Here is a 26,594-nt window from a genome sequence, read left to right on the forward strand (position 1 = left end):
TTTGAATGAGATCATATCGTTTTGTTGTGATATTCAATTTGAATGATATCATATCGTTTTGTTGTGATATTCAATTTGAATTATATGATTTTGTTTTGTTGTGATATTCAATTTGAATGAGATAATATCGTTTTGTTGTGATATTCAATTTGAATGAGATCATATCGTTTTGTTATGATATTCAATTTGAATGAGACTAGGGCATGCCCGTACTATATATATATCTAAAATTATATCCCCCCCCCCCTCTATTTACATGAAATGGTTTGGTCCAAAGCGAACGGCTTGCGAGTGGTGACAATCCCCCCCCTCTATTTACATGAAATGGTTTGGTCCAAAGCGAACGGCTTCCGGAGTTTGGTAAAGCAATCGCCATCGCGTGCACAAACGCGCAGGAAAGCGAATGAATCGCAAATTCGTTTTTATTAGTTTTAAAACATCGTTTAACGCCAACATAGCGCCAACATAGTTTGCAAACGTGAAATAAATGAATACGCTCTCAAATGTGCCATCCGAGGCAGAGTGTGCCCGCCACGTTCGGCACACGCGATCGTTCGCTGCTCTCTGATTGGTTGAATCGTTTTTTGGACATAGCTCGGTAAGTAATTGTCCGATTAATATGAAACCTTGAAAAGGCACATCCTCGGGTCCCCAGCAATATACCTGGCAAGTTAAAAGTATATCGGACCCGTGGTTGTCGAGAAACAGCGGTCACAGACAAACGTACAGACGTACAGACAGACAGACAGAGATTACTGGAATTATAGATAGATAATATCGTTTTGTTATGATATTCAATTTGAATGAGATCATATCGTTTTGTTGTGATATTCAATTTGAATGAGATCATATCGTTTTGTTATGATATTCAATTTGAATGATATCATCTCGTTTTGTTGTGATATTCAATTTGAATGAGATCATATCGTTTTGCTATGATATTCAATTTGAATGAGATCATATCGTTTTGTTGTGATATTCAATTTGAATGAGATCATATCGTTTTGTTATGATATTCAATTTGAATGAGATAATATCGTTTTGTTATGATATTCAATTTGAATGAGATCATATCGTTTTGTTGTGATATTCAATTTGAATGATATCATATCGTTTTGTTGTGATATTCAATTTGAATGAGCTGTATCATTTTGTTGTGATATTGATTTTTATTGAGATTGTGTTGTTTTGTTGTGATATTCAATTTGAATGAGATCATATTGTTGGTTGTGATATTCAATTTGAATGAGATCATATCGTTTTGTTGTGATATTCAATTTGAATGAGCTGTATCATTTTGTTGTGATATTCAATTTGAATGAGATCATATCGTTTTGTTGTGATATTCAATTTGAATGAGATCATATCGTTTTGTTGTGATATTCAATTTGAATGATATCATATCGTTTTGTTGTGATATTCAATTTGAATGAGATCATATCGTTTTGTTGTGATATTCAATTTGAATGAGATCATATCGTTTTGTTGTGATATTCAATTTGAATGATATCATATCGTTTTGTTGTGATATTCAATTTGAATGAGATCATATTGTTTTGTTGTGATATTCAATTTGAATGAGATCATATCGTTTTGTTATGATATTCAATTTGAATGAGATCATATTGTTTTGTTGTGATATTCAATTTGAATGAGATCATATCGTTTTGTTGTGATATTCAATTTGAATGAGATCATATTGTTTTGTTGTGATATTCAATTTGAATGAGATCATATTGTTTTGTTGTGATATTCAATTTGAATGAGATCATATTGTTTTGTTGTGATATTCAATTTGAATGAGATAATATCGTTTTGTTGTGATATTCAATTTGAATGAGATCATATCGTTTTGTTGTGATATTCAATTTGAATGATATCATATCGTTTTGTTGTGATATTCAATTTGAATGAGATCATATTGTTTTGTTGTGATATTCAATTTGAATGAGATCATATCGTTTTGTTGTGATATTCAATTTGAATGATATCATATCGTTTTGTTGTGATATTCAATTTGAATGAGATCATATTGTTTTGTTGTGATATTCAATTTGAATGAGATCATATCGTTTTGTTGTGATATTCAATTTGAATGATATCATATCGTTTTGTTGTGATATTCAATTTGAATGAGATCATATTGTTTTGTTGTGATATTCAATTTGAATGATATCATATTGTTTTGTTGTGATATTCAATTTGAATGAGCTGTATCATTTTGTTGTGGATTTGATTTTTATTGGGATCGTATTGTTTTGTTGTGATATTCAATTTGAATAAGATCGTATAATTTTGTTGTGATATTTAATTTGAATGAGCTGTTTCATTTTGTTGTGATATTGATTTTTATTGAGATTCTATCGCTTTGTTGTGATATTCAAATTGAATGACATCATATTGTTTTGTTGATATTCAAATTGAATGACATCATATTGTTTTGTTATGATATTAAAATTGAATGACATCATATCGATTTGTTGTGATATTCAATTTGAATGATATCATTTTGTTTTGTTGTGATATTTAATTTGAATGACATCATATCGTTTTGTTGTGGTATTCAATTTGAATAAGATCGTATAATTTTGTTGTGATATTTAATTTGAATGACATCATATCGTTTTGTTGTGATATTCAATTTGAATAAGATCGTATAATTTTGTTGTGATATTTAATTTGAATGACATCATATCGTTTTGTTGTGATATTCAATTTGAATGAGCTGTATCATTTTGTTGTGATATTGATTTTTATTGAGATTGTGTTGTTTTGTTGTGATATTCAATTTGAATGAGATCATATCGTTTTGTTATGATATTTAATTTGAATGAGCTGTATCATTTTGTTGTGATATTGATTTTTATTGAGATTGTGTTGTTTTGTTGTGATATTCAATTTGAATGAGATCATATTGTTTGTTGTAATATTCAATTTGAATGAGATCATATCGTTTTGTTGTGATATTCAATTTGAATGAGCTGTATCATTTTGTTGTGATATTGATTTTTATTGAGATTGTGTTGTTTTGTTGTGATATTCAATTTGAATGAGATCATATTGTTTGTTGTGATATTCAATTTGAATGAGATCATATCGTTTTGTTGTGATATTCAATTTGAATGAGATCATATCGTTTTGTTGTGATATTCAATTTGAATGAGCTGTATCATTTTGTTGTGATATTCAATTTGAATGAGATCATATCGTTTTGTTGTGATATTCAATTTGAATGAGATCATATCGTTTTGTTGTGATATTCAATTTGAATGATATCATATCGTTTTGTTGTGATATTCAATTTGAATGAGATCATATCGTTTTGTTGTGATATTCAATTTGAATGAGATCATATCGTTTTGTTGTGATATTCAATTTGAATGATATCATATCGTTTTGTTGTGATATTCAATTTGAATGAGATCATATTGTTTTGTTGTGATATTCAATTTGAATGAGATCATATCGTTTTGTTATGATATTCAATTTGAATGAGATCATATTGTTTTGTTGTGATATTCAATTTGAATGAGATCATATCGTTTTGTTGTGATATTCAATTTGAATGAGATCATATTGTTTTGTTGTGATATTCAATTTGAATGAGATCATATTGTTTTGTTGTGATATTCAATTTGAATGAGATCATATTGTTTTGTTGTGATATTCAATTTGAATGAGATAATATCGTTTTGTTGTGATATTCAATTTGAATGAGATCATATCGTTTTGTTGTGATATTCAATTTGAATGATATCATATCGTTTTGTTGTGATATTCAATTTGAATGAGATCATATTGTTTTGTTGTGATATTCAATTTGAATGAGATCATATCGTTTTGTTGTGATATTCAATTTGAATGATATCATATCGTTTTGTTGTGATATTCAATTTGAATGAGATCATATTGTTTTGTTGTGATATTCAATTTGAATGAGATCATATCGTTTTGTTGTGATATTCAATTTGAATGATATCATATCGTTTTGTTGTGATATTCAATTTGAATGAGATCATATTGTTTTGTTGTGATATTCAATTTGAATGATATCATATTGTTTTGTTGTGATATTCAATTTGAATGAGCTGTATCATTTTGTTGTGGATTTGATTTTTATTGGGATCGTATTGTTTTGTTGTGATATTCAATTTGAATAAGATCGTATAATTTTGTTGTGATATTTAATTTGAATGAGCTGTTTCATTTTGTTGTGATATTGATTTTTATTGAGATTCTATCGCTTTGTTGTGATATTCAAATTGAATGACATCATATTGTTTTGTTGATATTCAAATTGAATGACATCATATTGTTTTGTTATGATATTAAAATTGAATGACATCATATCGTTTTGTTGTGATATTCAATTTGAATGATATCATTTTGTTTTGTTGTGATATTTAATTTGAATGACATCATATCGTTTTGTTGTGGTATTCAATTTGAATAAGATCGTATAATTTTGTTGTGATATTTAATTTGAATGACATCATATCGTTTTGTTGTGATATTCAATTTGAATAAGATCGTATAATTTTGTTGTGATATTTAATTTGAATGACATCATATCGTTTTGTTGTGATATTCAATTTGAATGAGCTGTATCATTTTGTTGTGATATTGATTTTTATTGAGATTGTGTTGTTTTGTTGTGATATTCAATTTGAATGAGATCATATCGTTTTGTTATGATATTTAATTTGAATGAGCTGTATCATTTTGTTGTGATATTGATTTTTATTGAGATTGTGTTGTTTTGTTGTGATATTCAATTTGAATGAGATCATATTGTTTGTTGTAATATTCAATTTGAATGAGATCATATCGTTTTGTTGTGATATTCAATTTGAATGAGCTGTATCATTTTGTTGTGATATTGATTTTTATTGAGATTGTGTTGTTTTGTTGTGATATTCAATTTGAATGAGATCATATTGTTTGTTGTGATATTCAATTTGAATGAGATCATATCGTTTTGTTGTGATATTCAATTTGAATGAGATCATATCGTTTTGTTGTGATATTCAATTTGAATGAGCTGTATCATTTTGTTGTGATATTCAATTTGAATGAGATCATATCGTTTTGTTGTGATATTCAATTTGAATGAGATCATATCGTTTTGTTGTGATATTCAATTTGAATGATATCATATCGTTTTGTTGTGATATTCAATTTGAATGATATCATATCGTTTTGTTGTGATATTCAATTTGAATGAGATCATATTGCTTTGTTATGATATTCAATTTGAATGAGATCATATTGCTTTGTTATGATATTCAATTTGAATGAGATCATATCGTTTTGTTGTGATATTCAATTTGAATGAGATCATATCGTTTTGTTGTGATATTCAATTTGAATGAGATCATATCGTTTTGTTGTGATATTCAATTTGAATGATATCATATCGTTTTCTTGTGATATTCAATTTGAATGATATCATATCGTTTTGTTGTGATATTCAATTTGAATGATATCATATCGTTTTGTTGTGATATTCAATTTGAATGAGATCATATCGTTTTGTTGTGATATTCAATTTGAATGAGATCATATCGTTTTGTTGTGATATTCAATTTGAATGAGATCATATCGTTTTGTTATGATATTCAATTTGAATGATATCATATCGTTTTGTTGTGATATTCAATTTGAATGAGATCATATCGTTTTGTTGTGATATTCAATTTGAATGAGATAATATCGTTTTGTTATGATATTCAATTTGAATGAGATCATATCGTTTTGTTGTGATATTCAATTTGAATGATATCATATCGTTTTGTTGTGATATTCAATTTGAATTATATGATTTTGTTTTGTTGTGATATTCAATTTGAATGAGATAATATCGTTTTGTTATGATATTCAATTTGAATGAGATAATATCGTTTTGTTATGATATTCCATTTGAATGAGATCATATCGTTTTGTTATGATATTCAATTTGAATGAGATCATTTCGTTTTGTTGTGATATTCAATTTGAATGAGATCATATCGTTTTGTTGTGATATTCAATTTGAATGAGATCATATCGTTTTGTTATGATATTCAATTTGAATGAGATCATATCGTTTTGTTGTGATATTCAATTTGAATGAGATCATATCGTTTTGTTGTGATATTCAATTTGAATGAGATCATATCGTTTTGTATGATATTCAATTTGAATGAGATAATATCGTTTTGTTATGATATTCAATTTGAATGAGATCATATCGTTTTGTTGTGATATTCAATTTGAATGATATCATATCGTTTTGTTGTGATATTCAATTTGAATGAGCTGTATCATTTTGTTGTGATATTGATTTTTATTGAGATTGTGTTGTTTTGTTGTGATATTCAATTTGAATGAGATCATATTGTTTGTTGTGATATTCAATTTGAATGAGATCATATCGTTTTGTTGTGATATTCAATTTGAATGAGCTGTATCATTTTGTTGTGATATTCAATTTGAATGAGATCATATCGTTTTGTTGTGGTATTCAATTTGAATAAGATCGTATAATTTTGTTGTGATATTTAATTTGAATGACATCATATCGTTTTGTTGTGATATTCAATTTGAATGAGCTGTATCATTTTGTTGTGATATTGATTTTTATTGAGATTGTGTTGTTTTGTTGTGATATTCAATTTGAATGAGATCATATCGTTTTGTTATGATATTTAATTTGAATGAGCTGTATCATTTTGTTGTGATATTGATTTTTATTGAGATTGTGTTGTTTTGTTGTGATATTCAATTTGAATGAGATCATATTGTTTGTTGTGATATTCAATTTGAATGAGATCATATCGTTTTGTTGTGATATTCAATTTGAATGAGCTGTATCATTTTGTTGTGATATTGATTTTTATTGAGATTGTGTTGTTTTGTTGTGATATTCAATTTGAATGAGATCATATTGTTTGTTGTGATATTCAATTTGAATGAGATCATATCGTTTTGTTGTGATATTCAATTTGAATGAGCTGTATCATTTTGTTGTGATATTCAATTTGAATGAGATCATATCGTTTTGTTGTGATATTCAATTTGAATGAGATCATATCGTTTTGTTGTGATATTCAATTTGAATGAGATCATATCGTTTTGTTGTGATATTCAATTTGAATGATATCATATCGTTTTGTTGTGATATTCAATTTGAATGAGATCATATCGTTTTGTTGTGATATTCAATTTGAATGAGATCATATCGTTTTGTTGTGATATTCAATTTGAATGATATCATATCGTTTTGTTGTGATATTCAATTTGAATGAGATCATATTGTTTTGTTGTGATATTCAATTTGAATGAGATCATATCGTTTTGTTGTGATATTCAATTTGAATGAGATCATATTGTTTTGTTGTGATATTCAATTTGAATGAGATCATATCGTTTTGTTGTGATATTCAATTTGAATGAGATCATATTGTTTTGTTGTGATATTCAATTTGAATGAGATCATATTGTTTTGTTGTGATATTCAATTTGAATGAGATAATATCGTTTTGTTGTGATATTCAATTTGAATGAGATCATATCGTTTTGTTGTGATATTCAATTTGAATGAGATCATATTGTTTTGTTGTGATATTCAATTTGAATGATATCATATTGTTTTGTTGTGATATTCATTTTGAATGAGATCATATCGTTTTGTTGTGATATTCAATTTGAATGATATCATATTGTTTTGTTGTGATATTCAATTTGAATGAGATCATATTGTTTTGTTGTGATATTCAATTTGAATGATATCATATTGTTTTGTTGTGATATTCATTTTGAATGAGATCATATCGTTTTGTTGTGATATTCAATTTGAATGATATCATATCGTTTTGTTGTGATATTCAATTTGAATGAGATCATATTGTTTTGTTGTGATATTCAATTTGAATGAGATCATATCGTTTTGTTGTGATATTCAATTTGAATGAGATCATATTGTTTTGTTGTGATATTCAATTTGAATGATATCATATTGTTTTGTTGTGATATTCATTTTGAATGAGCTGTATCATTTTGTTGTGGATTTGATTTTTATTGGGATCGTATTGTTTTGTTGTGATATTCAATTTGAATGACATCATATCGTTTTGTTATGATATTAAAATTGAATGGTATCATGTCGTTTTGTTGTGATATTCAATTTGAATGATATCATATTGTTTTGTTGTGATATTCAATTTGAATGAGCTGTATCATTTTGTTGTGGATTTGATTTTTATTGGGATCGTATAATTTTGTTGTGATATTTAATTTGAATGACATCATATCGTTTTGTTATGATATTAAAATTGAATGGTATCATGTCGTTTTGTTGTGATATTCAATTTGAATGACATCATATCGTTTTGTTATGATATTAAAATTGAATGGTATCATGTCGTTTTGTTGTGATATTCAATTTGAATGATATCATATTGTTTTGTTGTGATATTCAATTTGAATGAGCTGTATCATTTTGTTGTGGATTTGATTTTTATTGGGATCGTATAATTTTGTTGTGATATTCAATTTGAATGACATCATATCGTTTTGTTATGATATTAAAATTGAATGGTATCATGTCGTTTTGTTGTGATATTCAATTTGAATGATATCATATCGTTTTGTTGTGATATTCAATTTGAATGAGCTGTTTCATTTTGTTGTGATATTGATTTTTATTGAGATTCTATCGTTTTGTTGTGATATTCAATTTGAATGATATCATTTTGTTTTGTTGTGATATTTAATTTGAATGACATCATATCGTTTTGTTGTGGTATTCAATTTGAATAAGATCGTATAATTTTGTTGTGATATTTAATTTGAATGACATCATATCGTTTTGTTGTGATATTCAATTTGAATGAGCTGTATCATTTTGTTGTGATATTGATTTTTATTGAGATTGTGTTGTTTTGTTGTGATATTCAATTTGAATGAGATCATATCGTTTTGTTATGATATTTAATTTGAATGACATCATATCGTTTTGTTATGATATTCAATTTGAATGACATCATATCGTTTTGTTATGATATTAAAATTGAATGATATCATATCATTTTGTTATGATATTAAAATTGAATGATATTGTATCGGTTTGTCTTGAACGTTTTGTCTTGATGCTCGATTTAAGTTATTCGATTTTTAACAGGTTTATTTATTGCTGTTCTTTCCTTACTGTGATAAAAATTAACTGCAGTATTAAGTGTTACACAATGAAGAGTGAACATGAAGGTGTTACACAAGTGCAGTGCATTGTGACAATATATCTGCCGTTGTCATTTTGTAGCAAGTAGAGCTATGGGTTTTCTACCTTTATGAGCAATTTTTCAGTGAAATAATGTCCTCTGCAGCAGTGAATTTTTAGTGAAATAATAGTAAAGCAGGACTGTCTGTCTTTCTGTCGGTCTGTCCGTCCCCGAAATTTTCCCTCAGTTTTTGGATGTAACCTCGCCAAATTTTCTATGCAACCTTTTGTGGTCCCAGCAGGTGTCCTCGGATGGGTGGGAGCTTTCATAAATTTCTCAATACAATTATGGTTTTGAGTTTACACTCGTACAAAGCTGCTCTCTCTCTACATATGTAAACTCATTCAATGTTAGTCATTCAGAGTTTTGCCATTTACATTTTCTGGTTTGATAATATCTGAATAAAATTATGATTTTGAGTTCCCACCTGAATAACGCCGCTTTTTCTCCATCCAAAGATGGGTTTGTGGGTCTCCAACCTGTGGGAGCTTTCATAAATTTCTCAATACAATTATTACAATTTGGAGTTTCCACCATGCAAATCTGCTACCCCCCCCCCCCCCCATCCCTCTCCCCCACATGTAAACATCAGCAGTTTCGTCATTTAATGCATGGTTTTACACAGAATGTACTACTCCCACCGTTTTGTGGCCAGCCCCACCAATTTTCTCCCAGATTTTCAGGTCCTTACACGTGTCATAAAGTGGGTGGGAGTTGTCATATCGTTTCTCAAAGCTTTTTTTTTTTTAGATCATGGGCTCCCACCCATGTGTAGCATGGGCACCTCTCTAGTGTGTGTGTGTGTGTGTGTGTGTATGTATGTATGTGTGTGTGTGTGTGTGTGTGTGTGTGTGTGTGTGTGTGTGTGTGTGTGTGTGTGTGTGTGTGTGTGTGTGTGTGTGTGTGTGTGTGTGTGTAGCAAATAAACAACCTGGCTGGTTTTTCATATTTCACATATATATATATATATATATATATATATATATATATATATATATATATATATATATATATATATATATATGAAAAAAGCAAATATTTTGAATCAAAAGTTTTAAGACAACAGTGTGCTTGTGTGAGTCAAAGTTATTCTATCCTTCAGTTGTTAAGCAAGGAATGACAAATAATATGTTCCTAGTATTACTATTATACCAATACTACTAAATCTTATTTAATGGCCCCAATTAATCACACCTTGTGAGGTTGGTTGCAGGATGCAGATTGGTGATTGGTCCAAATCTTTTAAGAACTAGCTGGCCCGGATGCTTTTCAGGATTTCTTCAAATCTGGCCTCCAAAGCCAGTCGCCGACTGGGCATCCTCCGTCGTGTGAAGGCACACCTGAGCTCCTCACCACATACAAGGCTTTCATCCGCAGCTCAATGGAATACTGCTCTCCCCTCTGGGCTGGTGCTCCTGCCTCACACCTAACTCGTCTTCACGCTGTTGAAACCAAAGCTTTCAGAATCATTGGAATCTCCCGCGATGAAGCTAACTCCAAGGGCCTTTGACACACTCACCGCAGGCAGGTTGGTGGTCTTTCCGTCTTCTACAGACTCCTCTCCGGCCTTACTCCCCCAGCTCTCTCTGGGCTCTGTCCCCCAAATATTCCTGCAGGTCGCACAAGATCTGCCAGCAACCCTCTTATGGTTAACCTGTCAAAATCAAGACTCTCTGCTCACCTTCACTCCTTCATTCCTCTTTTCTGCCACCTCTGGAACAAACTCCCTCACTCCCTTCAATCCCACTCCTCCCTCCAGGTCTTTAAAACAGCTGTTCACCACCATCTCTTATCTTCCCCCATCCAAAACCTTGATCTTTTCTACGCCCGTTAATTCACCCCCAGATACACTTTTTTTGAAATACCAACTTCTTTCCTGTAAGTTCTAGCAGTGTCCATGTGTTTTATACCTCTCCCACCCCATACCCCCCACCTTCCCATGCCTCCTCCCCCCAAGCCCTCTCCCTCCCACAGATCTCCCGATGTTCCTGTTCTCTGCTGTTGTACTTGTGTGCTTCCCTCTCTCTCTCCCCATCTTGTCTCCCGCTCCCTTTATTGCATGTTTTGTGTGTCCGTTTTTTTTTTTTGTCATTAATGTTAGCTCTTACACGAGCTGTTCACCACCATCTCTTATCTTCCCCCATCCAAAACCTTGATCTTTTCTACGCCCGTTAATTCACCCCCAGATACACTTTTTTTGAAATACCAACTTCTTTCCTGTAAGTTCTAGCAGTGTCCATGTGTTTTATACCTCTCCCACCCCATACCCCCCACCTTCCCATGCCTCCTCCCCCCAAGCCCTCTCCCTCCCACAGATCTCCCGATGTTCCTGTTCTCTGCTGTTGTACTTGTGTGCTTCCCTCTCTCTCTCCCCATCTTGTCTCCCGCTCCCTTTATTGCATGTTTTGTGTGTCCGTTTTTTTTTTTTGTCATTAATGTTAGCTCTTACACGAGTCTCGATCTTGTATACAAAAAAAAAAAAATCCCGCCTTGTCTTTACGAAAGACACCGTACAATCTTTAACATCTACGAGCTAATACTGGCAAATGGGACACACAGCTTAATATACATCCGAGGGACATTTTGTGATGCAACGCCCCGACTGTGAAACACCAATTTGACTATTTATACTCGGGTCAGGAATCCAACCCAGATTATACAGTCCAGAGGTAAATGCTCTTTCTCAGCACCATCCTGTCAAAATAAACAACTTCATAAGTCGAAATCACCGACTGTGGAATCCGAATGCTGTAGTTCAAGGAATTAAACAATTAATGTGACATATAGTATTTATGAAAGGCTTTAATGAAATGTCACATTCTTGCAGCCTTGGCTAAAGGCTGAGATAAAAGTAACATAAGAACCGTGACATTAATTTGCTGCAGGCAGGTGAATTGTGGAGCGATGTTCACATTCCCCATCACCAGTTACCATGGTAGCAGACACTAGGATCTGAAGAGATGAGATACAATGGAGGAGGTTTGTTTTGGGGTCAGGTATCTGAACGTCACTTATAGAATAGGTCAACAGTGGAGTAAACAGATCAATCTCAAATACACTTTCAACAAGGCTTGAAGATGAACTGGAGAAACATTCCATCTGGAAAATGAGCTTCAGGTAACAAGGTATTCCACCGGGTTGGTTCATCATGGAGTTACTCTAGTTGGGATCTCCCAGGTGTTTTTCGATATACGTAGCCCAGCACACTGGTGACAAAGGAAGTGGTTGTTGCTGCAGTTTCTAGATGAAGTAACCGTAAGTCATTAGCACGACTACCACATGGTCATGTGTTGATAGGTGTTTGGCACAAAAAGACCAAAGCTCTCACAGTGGCCACCTTAAAACGAGCCATCCATGGTTACCCCAAAACACAGGCAAATGCCCTTCAATGACGGCTGTTTGCCCTCCCATGTCAAATGACTTGTTACCAGTTCAGTTTCTTTGATTTCCCTAATCAGAGTTTAGTATGTTTGTTTGGTGGGGAAAGTTGTATTGTTGTGTGCGTAGCCCCGCTTGTGCAGGTCTAGTGTGATATAACTGCAAAAAAATTGTCATGCATTTCATAGGAACATTCACAGGAAATCAAGGGAGGTAGGAATGGAGAAGAGTAAAAATATTCCAGGAAAAAAACAACAACTTGGAGAATGTCGTGAAAACAAAAAAGTCTAAACTCAACCGAGACATTTTGTCGAGGAAGATAACAAGAGCCTAAGGACAACATAATTTAATTTTACGATTAAATATACCTGGTCCATTCATTCTAATTGTGTAAGGTGCACATTTCATCTGTGCGTTGAGGATCTTGAGAGAGCTAGAATAAGAATGAACCACAGAAGTTTTTTTTTGTTTTTTTTCTATACAATATCGAGGCTCATGAAAGAGCAAGGTGACAGTAGGTATAAAGGCAGAAAATTGGATGTTCGGAAGAGCTGGATACAATAAGCATGGGAACGAACAAATACAAAAAAGAGGAGGGGAGGAAACTCATCAACCTGCAAGTAACAGGGTGGAGCTAGGTAGGATTACTCTAATATACTCGTATCAAAGGAGCTCGGTAGTGGTGTGCGTGTGTGTGTCCGTCTGTGTGTGCGGATGGCCGTCAACAGCCTTATATTCCAGTGGGGTACAAAATTCCACAAGCATGAACAAAATGGGTAGTGCAACAACTACTTGAAGACCTGGAAGAAAGTACGTTGGGTATTTTGTGGTATTGATGTAAAGTAAGGGTCTCGCTTTGGGATTCGTACCTGTGTTTATAATGAGCACCGACATTTTAATAGCAGGTGCCTTTACCGCTGCACAACCTGGTTGGTTGCAAGAGTCATTGGAGAAGCTTTGCTTATGTTTTCCATCTCGCAAACCCCCTCATTAGTCTGAAAATAGAACAAAAACATCAGGGAAAATTATTCAACCCCAGCGGGGCATTGCCACCCAGGATTTATAAATCATGCACAAAGGCACCAACATGGGCAAATCTGTTGATTGTGCTTCTTACAACAATAAAAATAAAACAAACACATCTTTCATTTTGTCGTTTCACTTTAAAGCAATCTGTTTGTTTTAGATTTTGTGAGAAAGCCTCATGAATCTTATAAGAAAACAAGGTTTACACAATCAAGGGCACTGCTCGTTCACTTTGGCTCCAGCTTTTGCCGAAAGGGTTTAACCATGGGCAACTTCGTTTATTACATTGTTTCGTGAACCAATCAAAAGGACTTTGTGAACTGTTGACTTGGGGCTATGTATACAGTGGAACACAATCTAAGGTACAGAAAAGACGTTATATCTGTCTGCATTCAATCAGAATCCCCAGGCAGTAACATTTATGTCTGGTTGAGAGCTTCAGTAGGTAGTTTAAACCAGCTTATTACTTCTATATATATATATACATATATACTTGTACATAATATACTCGTACATATATACTCATATATACATATATATATATATATACATATATACTTGTACATAATATACTCGTACATATATACTCATATATACATATATATATATACATATATACTTGTACATAATATACTCGTACATATATACTCATATATACATATATATATATACATATATACTTGTACATAATATACTCGTACATATATACACATATATATATATACATATATACTTGTACATAATATACTCGTACATATATACTCATATATACATATATATATATACATATATACTTGTACATAATATACTCGTACATATATACTCATATATACATATATATATATACATATATATATATATATATATACATATATATATATATATATATATATATATACATATATATATATATATATATATATATATATATATATATATATATATATATATATATATATATACACATCAGTCACTATGCGACCTTCATATCATCAGTGGAGAACCGCCAGCAAGGTGTCCCATACAGCTGCTGCTGCACCTTGCTGGGAGCGATACGCACCGCCTGCCACGCGGTGACGTTATCTCTGGTATCCACTCATCATATGGAGTCGACCTGGTTGCGGTTGGGAGTTACTAATAATGGTATTGAAGGAACTGCGCTCCAACGCGAGTCGAAAGAATTGACGCGACCAAAGACGGAATTCGTCCGAGTTGCTTTATTGAAACAAAACAGCTCAGGTATTCTGACAAGCCCGTTTTTCGGGCAACAATATATATACACATTTATGTCGGGAAGTTTGCCCGGCAAAAGCTATACCGGGCATGCCCGGGTATCAAGGGCGAGCCTTGGAAAGGCGAGTCTGGACCTGCCCGGGCGTGTTTGGCTGCGGCCTGGCAAGTCGAGGCTGGGCGTGCCCGGGCGCTCTGGGCGAGCACTGGAAAGGCGATAGCGGGCATGCCCGGACGCTCTGGGTGAGCCCTGGAAAGGCGATAGCGGGCATGCCCGGACGCTCTGGGCGAGCCCTGGAAAGGCGATAGCGGGCATACCCGGACGCTCTGGGTGAGCCCTGGAAAGGCAATAGCGGGCATGCCCGGATGCTCTGGGTGAGCCCTGGAAAGGCGAGAGCGGGCATGCCCGGACGCTCTGGGCGAGCCCTGGAAAGGCGATAGCGGGCATGCCCGGACGCTCTGGGCGAGCCCTGGAAAGGCGATAGCGGGCATGCCCGGACGCTCTGGGCGAGCCCTGGAAAGGCGAGAGCGGGCATGCCCGGGAAAGACGAGACCGGGCGTGCCCGGGAGGTTCGGGCGTGCCCGGGAACAGTGAGTCCGGGCATGCCCGGGAGAGGCGCGTCTGGCCGTGTTCTGGCCGGTGCAAGGCGATTATGTACATCCAGCGGTAACCGCTACAGTATCTGTAATCTGGTTCTCCAACCTAATGAGCGGACAACATGACGTCATCGCCATGCACGTCGGCCTTGCCTGCAAAGTTCCAGAGGAACCATCTAGCAGTGCGTCATTACGGATTATAAATACAGATACTGTCACAAGTGCATGCAAAACGCACAGTTACCGACCTGGAACTACTACTACTGCGACTGCAGTATATATATATATATATATATATATATATAACTGTAAGAAATAGTAGAAACTCCAAAGTACGAGCAGGGCGTCTCATTTGTATTGAATATATAATCGTTAGATTAAATAAGACGCGGACGTAGCTTCAGGACGTCGATCTTTAATTGTCGACAAGCTTTCGACCAACAAAGGTCTTCTTCTGAGTCAGCCCCAAGTTGAACTTTGTTGGAGAATGTTGAATGTTCAACTAACATTGAACAACTTCTTCCGTTGAACTTGGGGCTGACTCAGAAGAAGACCTTTGTTGGTCGAAAGCTTGTCGACAATTAAAGATCGACGTCCTGAAGCTACGTCCGCGTCTTATTTAATCTAACGATTATATATATATATATACAAATTTGTACATATATATATACATATATACTTGTACATAATATACTCGTACATATATACTCGTACATATATACTCATATATACATATATATATATATATAATATTATATATGTAAAGAGGAATTTATTAGGACCTGTCATCAGATCAAAAATCCACCAAGTTCACTTTGTAAGGATTCGTCAGTGTTCTGATAATTTGATGAGAGTTTAAAATTATTATTTAACAAAGGTTAGTTTGAGCATCCTATAGGCAGCATTCTTTTGTGTCATTGCATGGCTGTTGTGCTCTAAGGATGCGAGGACTCGGTGGTGACTGGCACTGGTTGTGTGGTGGCATCATCCTGCCATGCTCCTGTGGCTCAAATCGATTTAAGCTTAAGGATATGTGATGTGACCGATTGAAGGTGTGACCGAGCAGATTAGGACAGTGAAAAAGGTCACGTCAATGTGGTTGCAATGCGGGCAGGTGTACTGTATTTGCCTTTCTCCAACACCTGCAATCATTACCTGCTAGTTTTCATGAAAAGATCCAGGAGTATCCATTATTTTCAATGAGCTATTATTTCGATTTGGCAAGCACAGCAAGGTTCAAATTCAAAATTAACCAGCAAAGGTTTCCATAGCTACCCTAAGCTGTCATGCGCTTGCAGGCAGGCGTTTATTCTGGCAGGGGTTGCAAGGCTAAGTAATGCATTTGATGGATTTGAACCTGGCACCCTGGAGGTGCAGGGCCAACTACATCTTTCCACAGTGGAAGGCACAGTCTATATGGCATACAGAAACATATCGGGGGTTTATATTTGTACTTTAGACAATCATTACAGATAATTTCTGGAAGTTACAGCAACAATAAAATTGCATCTTATTATAAAATAATTAACACATTTCAGTGTTTCCAGCAGGTGAACAGGTGAGAATGTTTTTATTTATTTATTATAACATTTTCACGAAACATTTTTGTTTTGGGCCATCTACATTTCACCTATGGGAGGGGAGAGGGGAGAGTGGTGGGTGGGGGTAAATTGGGAACAAAGATATTTGAGAAGAGGAAGAAGGCTGAAGGACAAAGGGAGTCGAGAGGGAATTAAGAGAATACTTGGGGAGGGTTGGGTGTAAGAGGACGTGAGGGAGGGAAAGTATGGGTTTATGTTACACTCGTATGGGGATGGGGTGAGGTAGGGGGGGAAGTGGCCCAAATCTCCCCCAGGATTACATATGTAATACATAAATTAAACTTTTAACAAGGCCTCCCTTTAAAAAAATAAAAATGCTATTCCACCAACTCACCAGAGGTCCAGTATTTGAGTTAAAAAATGTATTAATTAAACTTCTTTCAATAAAAAAATACTTTTAACAAACAATTAAAGAAAAGGCAGCAAATCAAAAGTGCTTTTTAAAGTTTTACCAAAAAAAACAACATATACTCGTAGAATAATATATTGGCCATGAATAGTATTTATACTACCACTACTACTACTGCGATTACTAATATTACTACTGCGACTACTACCACTACTACTACTACTACTACTACTACTGCTACTACTACTACTACGACCACTACCGCTACTACTGCGAATACTACTACTTCTACTACTATTACTACTACTGCGACTACTACTACTACTGCTACTACTACTGCGACTGCTACTACTACTACTACTACTGCTACTACTACTACTGCGACTACTACTACTTCTACTACTATTACTACTACTGCGACTACTACTACTTCTACTACTACTACTACTGCAACTACTACTACTACTACTACTACTGCTACTACCGCTACTACTGCGACGACTACTACTATTACTACTACTGCGACTACTACTACTTATACTACTACTGCGACTGCTACTACTACCACTACTACCACTACTACAACTACTACTACTACTGCTACTACTACTACTACTACTACTACTACTGCTACTACTACTACTACTACTACTACTACTACCGCTACTACTACTACGACTACTACCGCTACTACTGCGACTACTACTACTGCGACTACTACTTCTACTACTACTGCGACTGCTACTACTACTACTGCAACTACTACTACTACTACTACTGCGACCGCTACTACTACTTCTACTACTACTGCGACTGCTACTACTACTACTGCAACTACTACTACTACTGCTACTACTACTACTACTACTACTACTGCGACTACTACTACTACTGCTACTACTACTGCTACTACTACTACTACTACTACTACTACTGTGACTACTACTACTACTACTGTGACTACTACTACTACTACTGTGACTACTACTACTACTACTACTACTGCGACTGATACTACTACTACTACTACTGCGACTGCTACTACTACTACTACTACTACTGCGACTGATACTACTACTACTACTGCGACTGCTACTACTACTACTACTACTACTGCTACTACTGTTGCTACTACTGCGACTACTACTACTACTACTACTACTACTACTACTACCACTGTGACTGCTACTACTACTGATGCTACTACTGTTGCTACTACTGCTGCTACTACTGCTGCTACTACTGTTGCTACTGCTACTACTGCTGCTACTACTGCTGCTACTATTGTTGCTATTACTGCTGCTACTATTGTTGCTATTACTGCTGCTACTATTGTTGCTACTACTGCTGCTACTATTGTTGCTATTACTGCTGCTACTACTGTTGCTACTACTGTTGCTACTACTGTTGCTACGACTGCTGCTATTGCTACTACTACTTCATGGCCTCATTTATTCCAACCCTGTCATGGGGTCCGCTGGGGAATGTTTTTAGCCCAAATCTTTAACAAGCTGCCGTTCGGATGTGACATTAAACCGAAGGTCAAAGGAATTTGTAATTTGTTCAGGGTGCTAGCAATCACTCACGCACTCTTCATGAAGGACACAGTGAGATCTTTAACCTCCACCAACTAATGGTAGCACATGTGATGCCCAGTTTATCGTCCATCCGAGGGATGGTACACACATTGATACCTCACTCTGCTAGCGAAACACCTGGATGACAGTTTATACCTGGGACGAGATTTGAACACAGGCAAGAGGTCAGTGTGCATACCTCTTTGCAAGTGGTTCCCAAACGTTTTTGTCCACGACCAAAAATTTGAAATCACCGCCTCGCGATCTAAACCCGGTACCGATACCTACTTGGTACTTGTACCTTCGATAAAAAATTGTCCTGGAAAATGCTTTTGACGTGAACTGGAAAATGCAGGTTTGAGTCGTGACCTTGGGTTTGGGAATCCCTGCTCTAGGCTATCCCACCTGCCCTTGAAAATAAACACTGAGATTCTGGAGCTTATCTTTCTCTTTTCGTTTTAATCTTCATTACATGGACCTTTTGCCTTTTTTTCCTCTCACCTTCACCCATGGAGAATTATGCAGTATCTTCAAATGCAATGAACTATAATTATTCATGATATGGAAAACAAAGCGAAAAATGGCCGGATTAGGGTTAATTAAAAACGAGAAAACACAAATGTCAAGTTCACTTGCCCCTCATGAGCACAGCTAATAACAGTTGGGATGAAAACGGGATCAGCCAATTCTCCAGATTACATGCACTCACAATCATTAGAAAATGGATTAAGCTGAATTGTCTTTCAAACAGAAAATGTCTGCACTGTTATAATATTTTACCTTTCATCCATTGAAATACTGAATCTGAATCAGCAATCAGTATCACCATGATAATACAGTATTACTCAACAGTATTAAAAACAGTATTTTCAAATACAATATTAAAAAGAAAAAGAGCAATCAGAGATTGCAAACCCTCGCCAGGATGTATTTTCAGTGGTTTTTAAGGCTTTTGTGTTAAAACAAATATGGCGGCCGAACCACGTGACCGATGAAGTAATCATTATTTTTTTTCTAAACTAATTTATTCCTAGATTATGCTCAAGAAATTTCATCTCAATTGGATGAAGTTTTGTACTTGTCCAAATTATGACGTCATAATGCAGGCACCTATGACATCTCAGTAACATATTTTATTCCGCATGGAGAGTTCTTTACAATGAGCCATGTCTCAATTTTTTATATTCAGCACTTTCGGAGATATAGAGGTGCAAAGTTTTTCCGTTTTTCCAATATGGCGGCCGAACCACGCGACCGATGACGTCATCATTATTTTTTTTTCTCCACCACTTTATGCCGACATGGCGCTCAAGAAATTTCATCTTGATTGGATGAAGTTTTGTACTTGTCGAATTATGACGTCATAATGGAGGCACCTATGACATCTCAGTAGCATATTTTATTCCCCATGGAGAGTTCTTTACAATGAGCCATGTCTCAATTTTTTCTATTCAGCGCTTTCCGAGATATAGAGGTGCAATTTTTTTGATTTTTCCAAGATGGCGGCCGAACCACGTGACCTATGACGTCATAATTAATCATTAAAAAATTGTACAGGTGGAGTTGCACCTATGGTGAAAATTAACTTTCAATCGGACCAACGGTTGCAGAGAAAATCGTATTTATTCTGTGCGGACAAACAGACAGACAGACAGACAGACAAACAGACAAATGAAAAATCACTCATAGAGTGACACTTGGCAAAACAGAACAAAGTAGCATGGCACTCAGTGGAGCATCCTTTTGACCTCAAAAATAATTAGTGGTTGAATTCAGTGACCTGATATGCAGACCGTCTTCAAAGTTTAAGTTAATCGGATGAAAATTGACAATTTTAGAAATTCGGCCTATGTTGACCTTTTGGCCTATATTGACCTCAAAAATAGTTAGTGGTTGAATTCAGTTCGCCGATATGTAATTCCTTTTCAAATTTCAAGTCAATCGGATGAAAATTGAGGATTTTAGAAATTTGAAAAAGGTGGTTGACCTTTGGCCTGTGTTGACCTTTTGACCCCAAAAATATATAGGATTTTGTCGGACCACGAACTCTACCATTTGGTGAAGTTTCGTGAAGATCGGTTTAAAATTGTGACCTGTAGGCAAGTATAAGTGAGCGGACAGACAAACAAACAAACATACACACACACACACAAACACACAACGTGATCAACATACTTGCAAATTTTTTTTTTTTTTTTTTTGCCAGGTAACAAACGGACTCAAATGCAATACCCTTCTCCTCTGGCGAGGTTAACAAGAAAGAGCAATGCAGACTCACCAGGATGTGTTTTTCGTGGTTTTTAAGGCTTTAGTGTTAAAACAAATATGGCGGCCGAACAACGTCACCAATGACGTCATACCGCCATGATGACATCAGATGTAATCACATCACCCTGTCATGTGACCAGATCCTCAGCTCTGATTGGTATACGTTTGAGGGGACATACATACATACAGACGGACAAACACTGTTCTAGACGGCTTTGCCCGATGGACTACGCCGTAAAAACATTTACAGGAGGAGGCGCACCTATGGTGAAAATTTCCTATCAATCGGACCAACGGTTGCAGAGAAAATCGTATTTATTCTGTGCAGACAAATAGACAAACAGACAGACAGACAAACGGACTCAAATGCAATACCCTCTCCTCTGGCGAGGGTAACTAGAACAGCACTCGGTATAGCGCATCCCTCCACCAGGCTGAACAGTTTATGTTTTGTATCCCACTGAGAGGCCGGATCTGGATTCGGACCTGAACCAAAATCGAATCAGCTTGTTCTTGTCGCCTAACCAACTTGTCCACCAAGTTTAGTCATAACTCATTCACAACTTTTTGAAACATCATGTTAGATATCGTTTTTTGTCTCATCTGTCAATGGTGAAGAATCACTTCATAAATTGCCATATCCAGATCCAGATCTTCACCAAAATCTAATCGATTCGTCCATGTCACATACCCAAACTGTCCACTAAGTTTCATCCTAATTCGTCCTCAACGTTTTGAGATATCATGCTATTTTTCGGTTTCGGACCCATCTCCCAATGGTGAAGGAACTTAACAAAATAAAACGATTCTCGTATCCAGATTCGGCTCTTCACCAAAATCGATTTGTCCTTGTCACACACCCAACCTGTCCACCAAGTTTTGTCCGAATCCGTCCACAACCTTTTGAGATATCCTGCTATGTATCGTTTTTTGCCCTAATCTCTCAATGGTGAAGAATCACTTAAAAAATTTCTCGTATCCGGAACCACATCTTCACCAAAATCTAATCAATTCGTCCTTTCAATTTGTTTCGTTTTTAACAGCTCGGCCTGATTAGGCTAGAATAAAGTGCAAAATGGCAATGCAAAATACTGTAATGGTCGCGAGTCTTCAATCACCGACATGCCTCCCAAACCGCGAAGGGCCATGAGGCCTCCAAATCTGCCCGTTAATTTGCATGATTCGGCATCTCACACACATGACCGCGATGAATCAGCCTGCTGTGGTCTGGGGTGACGTGTCCGTGTCGCTCCATCCTCGGGCTTTGTGGAACTCCGCACCACCACCAGCACACCACAAACAGCCCTTTAGTGTCACATACAAGAGAGAGCACCAGGAACGGAGAGTGAACCAGCTGGGAACCTACAACCAGCAGCAACCATCAGGAAGAGAGATCGTGTGCCCCTTTTATTATAGCAATTACATCACGCTTATGCTGACACATGTTATGAAATAACTATTTCACTCTATTCTCCATTCATTCCCCAAGCCAGATTCGTTGCAATACAATGTCATACTTTGCATTAGGCATTATTTTGAATGTAAATTTGCTGTTTTGACCACAAAGTAATCTCTGAAACAAACACTTCCTTACTTTCCTTCATATATTTATCCAGGCTCTTTCTCCCTGGTTACTGCCCTTTATTACATCCTTTCTCACAATGTTATTGTTTTCGAGAAAACTACAAGTTTTTCACTTTGGCCAATGTAAGCAAACCTTTGATATTTCTCTTGCAATGACACATTTCCATTTATAAACTCCATGAGCCTATTTCCAATCTCAAAAACAGTGTCAGTGTGTTTATCTTCCATATCATAGATAAGAAATTTCATCTTGTTGAATAAAATGGAATTGGTTTCTGTCAATTAATGGTTCCCACAGTGAATGAAAGGGAAACTAGAATGGCACGAGGGAGAGAGCATAGCAGCGCCAGGCTTAACAGATTAACGTTTTGTGTCCCACTGATACTTCGGATCTGGATCCAGACCCAAACAAAAATCTATTCGGCTTGTTCTTGTCATCTTACCAACTCATTCATTTAGTTTTGTCGTAAGTCGTCCGCAATTTTTTGAGATATCATGCTATATATCATTTTTGGTCCTATCACTCAATGGTGAAGAATTACTTCAAAAAAAAAATTTCAAAATTATCATATCTGGATCTGGATCTTCACCAAAATTGAATCAATAATTATTCCTTGTCACATACCGAACAACAAACAATAACAACAGGCATTTTAAGGCAATTTTCCCTGCTAGAGTGGGGGTTAGCCTTGCGGTCCCCATGACAATTTCTCCATTTTGCCCTATTTTCTGCATCTCTCCTTGTACACTTTCATCCTTCCTTTCATCCTTTCATCATCACATCGTCACTTTTTCGTCACTTTCATCCTTCCTGCTGCCTTCAACATATCTCCCACAACTCCCGTCAGCCCTCCCGCTTTTCTACTCTTCATTGCTTTTATCGCTTCCTCAACTTCCTTCTCAGCTGTTGAATGCCCCTTGCCCGCATTTCTTCTTCCACCATCTTTAGCCAAGTCTTTCTCGGTCTTTCCCGTCCTATACTTCCTTCTACATTCATTTCCATCACTCTTCTCAACCAGTCACTTTCATCCTTCCTCACCACATGACCAAACCATCTCAACCTGTTCCTCTTCACAGCATCAATCACAGGCTCTATTCCCATCATCTTTCGCAATTCATCATTTGTCTTCCTCTCTCTCTCAATGATACTCCACTCATCCACCGGACCATTCGCATTTCCACCCTTTCCAGCCGTCGTTGCTGCTCTACGTTCATTACCCATTTCTCGCTCCAATAAATCTTAACACTTCTCACACATGCAGCACACACCTTTCCCTTCAGCGTCAACGACACTCCCCTCCTCGTGAGCACGCCACTCAGTTCCCGAAACTTCTTCCATGCACATCTCACTCGAGCAACCGTTGCCGACTCTGATCCACCTTCTCCATTCAGCATGTCTCCGAGGTAGCAAAATAGTTTCACACCTTCCAGCTTCACGCAGTCTCCAAGATCCAACTCAACATTTACTCCATCTGCAGCTCCCTCTGTGCACAGCTTACTCTTGAATGTAGCTACCACACTGGTTAATGACCCTCTCAGACCACTACGTTTTTAATGAACCCACTCAGCGCACCTTGTACATTGAATGGAGTTCACTCCGACACCTTCCTGCATACAGCACATGGCCACTTCCCAGTTCTTTCCACCTCACCACATGCTTTACCACTTGCCATCCCCTTTGGCTTTCCGACATTCACCTTCAGACCTTTTGTCCCATTATATTCCTTCCACTTGTTCATCTTCACCTTCAGTCCATACTTTCTGCAATCAACACCAGATCATCTGCATACAACAACTCCCAAGACAAACCCTCCTTTACGTGCCGAGCCAGAACCTCCATCACAGCTACAAATAGAAGTGGACTTAGTACCGAACCCTGATGCACCCCCACCTTCACCTCAAACTCACCACTGTTACCGTCCTTTGTCCCTACAGCTGAGCGCGCTCTTTCGTACATTGCCATCACTACTCTGATCAACCATTCCTCCACTCCTAACTTCCTCAAAGCCCATGTCACGACTTCACGTGGAACCCTATCGAATGCTTTCTCCAGATCAACAAACCCAAGAAACAACTTCTTCCCCTGCTCCATGTACTTCTCCTGCAACTGCCTTACAATAAAAAGCACGTCTGTCATGCCTCTTCCTGGCACAAATCCAAACTGCATTTCGTCGATCTTCACTTTCTTCCTTATCCTCCTCTCCAACACCCTTTCCAATACCTTAATTCCATGCTCCCATAACTTTATCGCTCGATACAAGTCACCATTCAGAGGGTCACCTTTCCCCTTGTATAGAGGGACGAGGGTACTCAGTACCCAATCCACTGGAATGTGGCCTTCTTTCACCATCAGATTACAGATTTCTGTCATTCTCTTCACACCCCAACTTCCCGCTGCCTTCAACATATCTCCCACAACTCCCGTCAGCCCTTCCGCTTTTCTACTCTTCATTGCTTTTATTGCTTCCTCAACTTCCTTCTCAGTTATCTTCTCTGTCGGTCCTAAAACTGGGTTACTCTCTATGTTACCATCCCATTCATTCTCTGCATTCAACAGCATTTCCATATATCTCTTCCATCTTCCTTTAATTCCATCTCGGTCCACAACGATTTGTCCCACTTCCTCCTTCAAACAACTCATCCCCATCACATCACACCTCTCTTTCGCTATCTGCTTTTCAATCCTGAATACTGCTCTCTGACCCATTTCCAGATTAACCATTAGGCAGACAAGGCATGTGCCTTAGGGCCAGCCAAAAATTCGGGCCACAAAAATGGCCCTTTTGTGCATTGAAAGTGATTTGCTCCGAGAACTGGACTTCATTTCCGTAATTGAAGAGTTTGCAGTTGTAAACGCACGCAAGGTTACAATCTAAGGTCTAGTAAACTGTAAAGCAAAGTGCCAAATCTGTGCGTGTTTTGTCATGCATATATTCATACACTGCAAATTGTATAGACTAAACTAGTTTGAAAGTAGTTTCTTTTCACATTAAATAATTGTCTTTTTTTGTATTAAATATTTTGTTCATGAATAAGGTCATCTTTTGTCTGGTGTCCATTTCCATGAGCCCGAGATCAAACTTAAATTGTTCAGGCCATTCTCTAAAATTTCAAAATGTGCCTTAGGGCCAGCCGAGGCTTAATCCGGCACTGCTCTGACCCTCTTCCGAATCGAAGCGTTCTCCGAACATTTTCCGACATGCCTCCTTCGCCATTGCTACCTCTTTCTTTGCAGCCTTCTTGGCTGCCTAATAACTTTCATGCTCTGCCTTTTCTGCCCCAGTACCCTTCGCCTTCTGCCACTCCTTGAACTTCTTCCTCTTCTCGTCAATCCTCTTTCCAACTTGATCATCCCACCACCATGTTTCTGAGTGCCTAGGTGGTCCTTTTGTCCATCCACATACCTCACCAACGGCTCCCAACAGACTATCTTTCATTGACATCCAACCACTTTCAAGCTCAACCTCATCATCCTCTACCATACTCAGCCTCTCTTTTAATGCCTCCCTCACTGTCACCTCTTTCAACCTCCACACCTTCATTCTCGGTTGGTACTTCACCCGCCGAGCTCTCCTCGCACCTTTCACCTTTATGTCGCAAGTGGGGCTGTGATACAGCCTCCTCCCCCGGGATCACCTTTGTGTCCCGGAGGTGCCCCCTATCTCGCCTATGCACGATCAGGTCGTCAACGTTAGTCATCGACCCACATGACGTGTATGTAACAAGC

Source organism: Myxine glutinosa, chromosome 7 (assembly GCF_964187855.1).
Source record: "Myxine glutinosa chromosome 7, kmMyxGlut1.1, whole genome shotgun sequence".
Taxonomy (NCBI): domain Eukaryota; kingdom Metazoa; phylum Chordata; class Myxini; order Myxiniformes; family Myxinidae; genus Myxine; species Myxine glutinosa.